Genomic DNA, 9,659 nt, shown 5'->3' with positions numbered 1-9,659 from the left:
CCAGAGCACCATCCAGCAGCTTAAGAAGGACTTATCCCCGTTTTAGTGAACAGAATCTTGAGCTCAGTGCGGTGCAAGGGTCGCGGTGGATGACAATCCCCTTGACGCTTCCTTAACATCTGGAGCTTAACTGCCTTTGTAACACCTGTCCGCAGTGCACAGGGCTGGCTGTTGCGTGCGGTCTCCCCCAGGCTGGACTGTAGATTTCCTTGAGGGCGGGGACCGCGTCTGCACTTCCCGTACGTAGGTGCTCAGTAAATACGGACTGAAGGCGCAGTGGCTCCGGGAGCAGGATCTAGGTCTCTGTGTCCTAGTCTAAGGGCATCCCGTTGTCCGCTGCCTGGGCGGTTCAGCAGCATCACATTAGGACATTTCTAATTCAGCCACTGAAGTTATTTTGTTTGCAGCAGAGAAAGAGTCCACTTGATTGCAGTGCTCAGTAAATGAAAAGCTTTTACACAGAGATGGCGGCAAGATGGTGGTGGTGGACAGATTCAGGACACAGGGAAAGGAAAGCGTAGGTTTTCCAGGCATCTCTGCTTGGAACTCAGCCTGGGTTTGTTCTGGGTGAGTCTGTGTTGGGATGTTCAGCATTGTATGGTTAAGGCTACAGGTGGGCTGCCTGGGCTCTGTGTGCCCATCGTTGTCAATGAGGGCTCTTGTCTCCCCACCCTGTCTCTACAAATCCCCCCTCCTCCCAGCCGGCCAGTCTTCGGATTGATCCTGTCGATACCTAAGAGCTTTTTGTCTCCGTGTTCAGTTTGTAATTCAGCTGGGCACGCTTAATTTCGTAGTCGAGTGAATGAGTCAGAGAAATGGAAATATTGGGGTTTATCAACCCAGGGAATGGGGCTTAGCCTGCAGCATAAAGGATTTGAGTTAGTTGTAATTTAAGAATTTCCTGACTGTTAAACTTTGGAATGAACTATGAGTAGAAGTTGTGGGATTCTGTTCCCAGGAAGCTTTCTGCCAGGCCTGGGTTGTTCAACGGTGGCGTTGCCTAGAGGCTGGGGAGGAACTTCAGGAGATGATCTAGCATTTCTGAAAATCCCTCTCTTAAGGCTCCTGTGATTTTTCTGACAATATCCACATTATCAAGCAGATAACCCTGGGATGATTTCTTTTAAGTGGTTGAGTGAAGATACTCCACTGTCAGACTGCCTGGGTTCACATCCTGCCCTTTCACCCCAACCCGCACCTCTTATTAACTGTATGACCTTGCAAAATGATTTATCTGTCTGTGCCTCAGTTTCTTCATCTGTAGAATGAATAATATAATAATAATAATAATTATTATTATTATATAATAATAATATTATAATAATATAATATTATAATTATATTATTATTATTATTAATTAAATATTTAATAATAATAATAATAATATAATTATTATTATAATAATAGTATGACCCTTCTAGATTGTTGCAAGCAATAAATGGCAGATCAAGGAAGGCACACACACACACACGCACACACACACAATGCGATAACACCTCACACCTGTCAGAACAGCTGGCCTCAAAAAGACAAGACATACCAGGTGCTGGCCAAGTTGTGGTGAGAAGGGAACCCTCTTGCACTGCTCGTAGGAATGCAAATTGGCATGACCATTGTGGAAAGCAGTATGCAGTTTTCTCAAAAAATTAAAAGTAGAAATACCTTATGATCCAGTAATTCCACTACTGGGAATTTACCCAGAGAAAAGGAAAACACTAATTTGAAAAGATACAGTCACCTCTATGTTTATCGAAGCATTATTTGCAATAGCCATGATATGGAAGCAGCCCAAGTGTCCACTGACAGATGAATGGATAAAGAAGATGTGGTGCATATATATATGCAACGGAGCATTACTCAGCCTTTAAAAAAGAATGAAGGTTCCGGACACCTGGGTGGCTCAGTTGGTTAAGCTTCTGTCTTCGACTGAGGTCATGATCCACAGTCCTGGGATCGAGCCCCACATTGGGCTTCTTGCTCAGTGGAGAGCCTGCTTCTCCCTCTGCCTTTGCTGCTCCTTCTGCTTGTGCTCTCTCTCTCTCTCTCTCTCTGACAAATAAAATCTTAAAACAATGAAGTTTCACCACTTGTGACAACATGGATGGACCTGGTGGGTATTATGGTAAGTGAAATAAGTCAGACAGAGAAAGATAAATGCCATAAGATTTCACTTATATGTGGAATCTAAACAGAAAACAAATGAGCAAACAAATAAAAAGCCAGACTCTCAAATACAGAGAACAAACTGGTGCTTTCCAGAAGGGAGGTGGCGGGGGGACAGGCGAAATAGGTGAAAGGGATTAAGAAGTATGAACTTCCAGTTATAAAATAATTAAGTCATGGAGATGAAAAGTACAGCATAGGGAACATGGTCCATAATACTGTTATAATGTTGTATGGTGACAGATGGTGGGTACACTTATCACAGTGAGCACTGAGCAACTTACAGAATTGTCAAATCACTGTGTCGTGCACCTGAAACTAATATAACATTGTATGTCACCAATGCTTCAAGAAAAAAAAGTACACACAATGTTTGGCACATTTTAAGTGTTCAATAACGTTAGCTGTTGCTGTTTTAAATAGCAAATTCCCGTAATGTGTTCTTGTCTGTTTGTAGATTCACAATATTAATGTGACAGAAGGTGAGAGAAGGATAAGCTTAAAGTTATGTGGTATTGAGTAATAACCAAATGAACGCTTATCAGAAGGAGAGATAAGGGACTCTGAAATGCGTCTTCAACAGATATTTATTTACAATACAAATTTCATAAAGCATTATTGAATGGTTTACACGTATCAGGCCCTACCCCGTTCTCATTTTATATAATCTTGAGGTCAGCCCTTTGAGTTCAACTCCCTTCTAGAGGAGGAAGTTGAAGCTTAGAGAAGTCAAGGGACTGCCCCAGAGCACAGAGTGTGTAAATTGCAAAGCAGAATTCAAGTGATCCTGGGGCGCCTGGGTGGCTCAGTGGGTTAAGCCTCTGCCTTCAGCTCAGGTCATGATCTCAGGGTCCTGGGATTGAGCCCCGCATTGGGCTCCCTGCTCAGTAGGGAGCCTGCTTCCCCCCTCCTCTCTGCCTGCCTCTCTGCCTACTTGTGATCTATCTCTCTCTGTCAAATAAATAAAAAATAAATAAAATCTTAAAAAAAAAGTAAAAAAAAGAATTCAAGTGATCCCAAGATCATCTGTTTCATTATAGTAAATGAATGAGAAAATAATGATTCAACTTCAAAACGCACACACACACACACAGAGTTACCGCATTTATCTCATATGTAACCTTTTAGGAATGTAGACCAATGGTCAGAAATCACAAATACTTTAAAATTGGGCCAGTTCATTTTGCAGCCGTGGGTTGTAGTAGGATAAAAAAAGTACTCCCACCCCAGTCACCCACCTCTCTCTATCTCTGGATTGCTGTTTGTTTAGTCCTCTTACCAAGCTTCTTGTTGGTGAGAGAGCCAGTCCAAGGTGAAAAAAGACCCCTTTTCAAAGATTTTTTTTAAAGATTTTTTAAATTTTTTTATTTATTTGACACAGAGAGAGAGAGAGAGAGATCACAAGTAGGCAGAGCAGCAGGCAGAGATAGGTGGGGAAGCAGGCTCCCCGCTGAGCAGAGAGCCCAATGCGGGGCTCAATCCCAGGACCCTGAGATCATGACCTGAGCCAAAAGCAGAGGCTTAATCCACTGAGCCACCCAAGCACCCCCAAACCCCCTTTTTGCACAGAGCAGAATCTTTAATAACCAGGTGAGCCCCAAAGGAGCCAGGCAACTCTTAAAATCTTGGTCTTCATTTATATCACAAGATTGGAAGTTGCTGGGAAAAGTTTTTGATTTTTCTTCTTTATGCCTCAAACAGGGAATAAAGGTCTTTTTCCAGGACATTTGATCCCAGTAAGATTTTGGTGAACGTGGGAGAAGAGAAGTAAGGAACTATATCCTTAAAAATGATGAAGGGGGTTACTTCCAACACTCTTCTCGTATTTTCTGTTGGAGAAACCAGGATTGGTGCCTTTTAAGAACAAAAGGATATTTGCTCGGGACTAATAATGTTTCTTCAAAGGAGTTTGGTAAAGGGATCAAAGAGGAATCATGAAAAAAAAATGAAGTTGGAAGTCGGTTGGAAGTCACCTAAAGATCATTTTGTGATGATATGTTTTTATAGCTTTATTGAGGTATAATTGACCTACAATAAAGTGCATATAAAGTGTACAACTTAATAAGTTTTGATATATGTATACACCTGTGAAACCATTACCACAATCCAGATAATGAACATATGCCTCATGGCCCCACATTTCCTCATGCCCCTTTACAGTCTCTCTCTCCTGCCCCTCTCCATGATCCAGCAACCCCGATTTTCAAGCAACAACTGATCTTGTCACTATAGATTAGTTTTCATTTTGTACAATTTTATACAAATGGAATCCATATAGTGTGGATTGTTTTGGGGGGAGGGTGTATCTTGCTTTCTGTAAAAAATTATATATATATATTTATATATATATATATATAATTTTTTTTAACCCAGAATAATTATTTAGAGATTCATCTGTGTTGTTGAGTGTTAACAGTTCATTCCTTTTTACTGTTATGTTTTATTCCATGGTCCAGCTATACAACAATTTATTTACCCATTCATCTGTTGATGGACATACACATCGTTGCCTATGGTTTTAATACAATCCGTTTATGTTACTCATGGAAGAACAGAAGGCAAAGGGGAGGAAGTCTCCAGGGCAGGGACTTGGTCAAGGTCCACAGTGCATTTGGGGAGTGAGAGAAAGCAGCCTGCTGCCCTGGGAAATGTCCAAGAGGCCTAGTGGTTTCAAGTGTGGCTTGGCTTCTTTTGCCTGGGATGACCATTCTTTTGATATCTCTGAATCCATAATAATATTAGGAGTTAAAAAAAGATTGTATGCATTTTGTCTGCATATATTTATCTGTACCTCTCCATCTCATGGATTCCTTTTTGCAGTAGACAAAGAGGCACCTTAGATACTTGGCATGTGAATCTTGGAAGTTAAAGGAATCCATGTTCCATCCTAGGCCAGTCTTTTTCCACCTGGGGTCCTCATTTCATCCCTCCTCTGTTCTCAGGGACTGAGAGCTTTCCATCATCTCCCCACTCCACCATCCCTTTGGATGTGGGGTGAAGACTAACCAGTCGTGTTGCAAACTGAAGGGCTAGGTCCCCTCAGACGTACTTCTCCCACGAAAGGCACTTCCCACTGTGCATTCAACACCGCAAGCCAACCACTCAGCCTCTACCTTAATCTGCCCCATTCATTCAGTCGAAGTTCTCATTGTTCCTTGATGCTGCATCCTTCCTCCCCAAACACTGTCCTAGTTCAGGGCTTTATCTTTTCTCACTTGGGTTATTATAATAATGCCTTTAGGGGTGCCTGGGTGTCTCAGTTGGTTAAGTGTCTGCCTTTGGCTCAGGTCATGATCCCAGGGTCCTTGGATGGAGCCCTGCTCTGGCTCCCTGCTCAGGGCGAGTCGTCTGCTTCTCCCTCTCCCTCTGCCCCTCCCCCAACTCGTGCTCTCTCTCTCTCTCTCTCAAATAAATAAAATATTTAAAAAAAACCCTAAAACCTGATCCTATGGAGAAAAAACTTCCCATCTCTTAGCTAGTCATATACGATCTTCCGTGAGATGATTCCCCTACCTACAGCTCCATCTTTCGTGATATTATTCCCTGGCTTTTGTGTGCGTTTTGCCGGACCAGCCCTTACTCATCCCTCCAGCCCCTTCTAAATGCTTCCTCTTCATGTTTTCGCAGCATCTGTGCCTCCTTCTCCTAGGGCACTCCTCCAAGATGCTGAAACATTCTGGTTTTGTCCGTCTGAGTCACGGGACGGAAGCTCCCGGAGGGCACGGGATTCTTTTTATTCCTCCTTGTGTCACCCACCCTGCCCCGGGCAGGTCTGGCGGAATTCCTAGTATATAAGCAGCTCTCAATACGTGCTTGTTGAACAAAGTAGTAAACATCACGTGACCCTTTGGGACCTAAAACGCGCTTTCAGTTACAGGAGCTCATCGGAACCTAACAGTCCTAACAGTCCGTGAGGATAGTATGACGGTCACCCCATCTTACAGAGAAGTGCGGGTGAGCTGGGTAAGTCACTTCCTGGTGTGATCGTTGATCCAGTATTCCCCTCCCCCAACGCTTGTAAATTTGGAAAATGTTGGTGTATCAGGATAGCAGTTTAGCTCAATTCCATACACTTTTATTAAGCACCTACTAGCTACAGCTAGTAGCACCTACGAGCTACAGTCTTACGTGCTGAAAGTTAATTAGGAGTGAGATTGGCCACCTGTGCCTGCTAATGTCCAATGGCAGGTTTCTCAACCCTGCTATTAACACTTTAGGCTGGAGAGTTCTTTGGGGTTCTTTTGTGGAGGGAGGCTATCCTGTGCTATCCTGTGGATCCTCTAACCCTAGATGCCACTAATGACTGTCCTCCTTGCCCCTACCCAGTTGTGACAATCAGGTACATCCCTAGATATTGGCAAATGTCCCCTGGGTTGGTGGCAGGGACATGACAAAATTCCTCCTAGCCAAGAGCCACCATTGTATGGCGAGACTTAGAAACAGGGTTTGAGAAAGACAGACCAAGCTTTTCCAGGCACAACAGATGTTGCCCCAGTGCGGTTCTGCGTGGGCCAAGAGAGTCTGGTGAGTGGAGTGTGGACGGAGAGGCCCTGAATGTGGATGCAGGGAAGCAGAGCCCAGGAGTCAAGGATGGGGGGCTGGCATTGCTGGTAGGGTCCTAGAGAACCTATGAGGATAAATCCCCGGGGGTTCGGGCCGGGAGAGGTGGAAATATTTGTGTATGGGTAGGACATGTAGATCTCAGCTAACTTCCTGAACTGAATTCTAAAGAAGGAAGATCTGCCTTGGGGAGCAGCTGGGCTATAAATCCTAGAGGGGAGGACTTTAATGCCACTTAGAAATCAGGCCTGAAACACCCGTAATGTTTGTCAGTCCACATTTTAGTGTTCTTAAGTTAAGTGTTCAGGGTGTGGGGGATGAAATATGGCAGGTATTTGATTTAAAAAGCCTGCACAGATTTAATGTCCTGATAAAATGTATTAAATCTTTTAAGGTTTTAATGAATCTAGTATGTGTTTCATAAATCAAGAACTCTGCTAAGCCGTCTCTTAGTTTAATAAGAGTAAACTAGGAAATTGCTGTGAGCAGAAGCAAAATACATTTATATCACATTGAAAAGTAATAGAGTTTTAAGCTGAGGGGGTCTTCCTGGGCTTTTTAAGCTGTTTGCTTATTACATTGCTCCAACTCCTTCAAATATTAAACCCCAGGCAAACACGTGCTTAACCGTATCAAGATGTGAACTAGCACAAAGGTAAGGATTATTTGTAAGAGAGCAGAAAACAAAGCCCATGTTTCCTCACCCGGAGACCTCAGACCAAGTTGATTTCTGCCCTGGAACCTCTGGCTTTGTGTGTATCTGGGTTTGAGGAGGTTGGTTAAAAAACATTATTAACTGTTATTAAACCCCTTTTCCTAAATTCCCGCACCCCTCCATCCTCACCTCCTCAACACATTCTCGGGACTGAAGTGGTAAGTGTATAAAATACTCCTAGAACTTTACACCTAACTGCCAAGTGACCTGTTAGGGCTGCTGGTCAGACTGTCCAGACCAAGCAGGCAGAAACCTCTTCCCCTTGTCTTAAACCTGAGGGCTGTAATGTTCGCTTTTGTCCCCCTGCCTTCCTTTTTTTTCACGAACTTCCCCAATCCCACGGCTCAGGATCCCACAGGGGTGGGGAGGAGGTGCACTGGGGTGTGGGTGTAACAGATGGGTCTCTGTGAGCAGGGCTGGAGATCGAAACCCCTGTTACTCAGCTTCCTTTGTGGATGGGGCAGGTTCTGGGTGAGATGGGTGGCTCAGGGCACTGGGGGGAGGTAGTGATGGAGGAAGAAGTTGGAGGGGGGGAGGCTGGAACATTCCTGCGCACAAAAGCTGGCAGGGCTTGTGAGCTCTGCAGGGGAGGGAGCGGGCCCCATAAAGCTAAGTGTGGAGAAGCCTGTCCGACCTCATTAGCTGTCACGGGCAACAATACTGATCTGGCAATAAAGGCGATTCCAAACCTGTTGGTCATTAATCACCCGCCTGACAGTTGCGAATGGAAGTGGAAAAACCTCATCCCCCTCTACCCTTCCCTTCCTCCCCTGGCCCAGTTCTGGGGTTTCAAGTTACCTCTTGGTTTATATGGAGTTCGCTGCTGGGGGCTGGTTTCTTCCCCCTTGGCTTTTCAAGGGGACTCTTTCAGGGTGGAGAGGCCACAGGTTGGCCAGAGCCTGGCACACCACGGTTCTGCACAGAGACAGAGGAGCCAGGGGGAGACAGGAGGTGGCTTCAGAGGTCAACCCTGGGCCGTGACTTCCCTGGGATCCAGGGCTGGGCCTTGGCAAGCCTGTGGAGTTGGGGAAGCCTGTCGTCAGCGCTGGGCCTCGTCTTTCCACACCCTTTCCCTCGATCCCTGGCATTCCCCTCCCTCCCTCCTTCAGCCACTAAGTGCCAACACATTTCCCTGTAAGTTCCCTTTCCCTCTCCTTCCTCGCCCCCATCCTCTGTTCTCAACTAAGCTAAGCCGGTCCTGCGCTCAGTACAAGTTTTCGTTTCGGTCCTGTACATCTCACCCTGAATGCAAGCCCGTGTGCCTTCCCAGGGGCGTGGGTACCGTAAGCTTCACCCCTAAGGGTGGCAGGTGGTGAGCAGTGACTTCGGCGATAGCGCTACATTGCCTACGGTGCCGCAGTCCGCGGGCGGGTCGCGGCGTGGAGGGGGAGGACAAGCCCAGGCTGCGCTGGCGCCCCTACCGGCGGTTGCTGGGAAGTGCGCCTCGGTTGCTGGTCGGTTTTGGACCGGTCGGTACAGGGAGGGGAGAGCAGAGAAAAGCAGTGTGCCAGAGAGAACATCTCCAGGCCGGAGTAGCTGAGGACGCCCACAGCCTTCCAGTTGCTGGCATGGTCCTCAGTGTCCTTGAGCCAGGCTGCCTTTTAGAGCGAGGATGTGGGGGCAAGAGGGGTGTAGAGAGTTAGCCAGGAACTCCTGAACCGGTAGCCCGAATATAATTGGTGTACTTCTTGGCTCTTCGGATGGGCAGGCTCAAGACAGAGTAAACTGAATTCTAACAACCTGGCAGGGGGGAGAGGTTGCAACATAAACTTCTCAGTGGTCTAAAATAATCTCGTTTCCTGGACTTTTCTGATTCCCATGGGTTCCCACTGACCCTGGCCATGCCCACATCTGTTGGTGCTGCCTGTTCTCCCTAGGGCAGGGGGCAGAATCATCTGTCCACAGCGCAGATCCATCCAGACTACTCCAACAAAGACAAATTCCCATGACAAACTAATAGAAGCAAAATGGAAAAAAAGGACAGACACGATAATAGTTTTTTGAGGCCTATTTTCCAATATCCTTTATACCCCTTTTTCTTTTACTCCCTATGGCTGTCATTACCCCCCAGCTGTGCATTAGAATCACTTGAGGGGCTTTTACAAAATAGCGATGCCTCCACCACATTCTCTGATACTCTGATAAAATCGTCTGGGGTCAGGCCTCCATGTGGAGTTACTGTTAAAAGCTTTCGGGGTGAGTCAAATCTCAGCTGGGTGG

General features: G+C 45.8%; 1 long non-coding RNA gene across 1 annotated transcript; it reads right to left on the bottom strand.

Moving 5' to 3' along the window:
- Positions 1–2,068: 2,068 nt before the first annotated feature.
- Positions 2,069–8,957, bottom strand: LOC125094305 (uncharacterized). Its single transcript, XR_007125449.1, has 3 exons — positions 8,681–8,957; positions 8,238–8,454; positions 2,069–2,108 (listed from the first exon to the last, which is right to left on the bottom strand). It is a non-coding gene; the product is annotated as an uncharacterized LOC125094305 (long non-coding RNA).
- Positions 8,958–9,659: the final 702 nt, after the last annotated feature.

This window comes from Lutra lutra, chromosome 2 (assembly GCF_902655055.1).
Source record: "Lutra lutra chromosome 2, mLutLut1.2, whole genome shotgun sequence".
Taxonomy (NCBI): Eukaryota; Metazoa; Chordata; class Mammalia; order Carnivora; family Mustelidae; genus Lutra; species Lutra lutra.
This window is presented reverse-complemented; position numbering and strand designations above follow the sequence as displayed.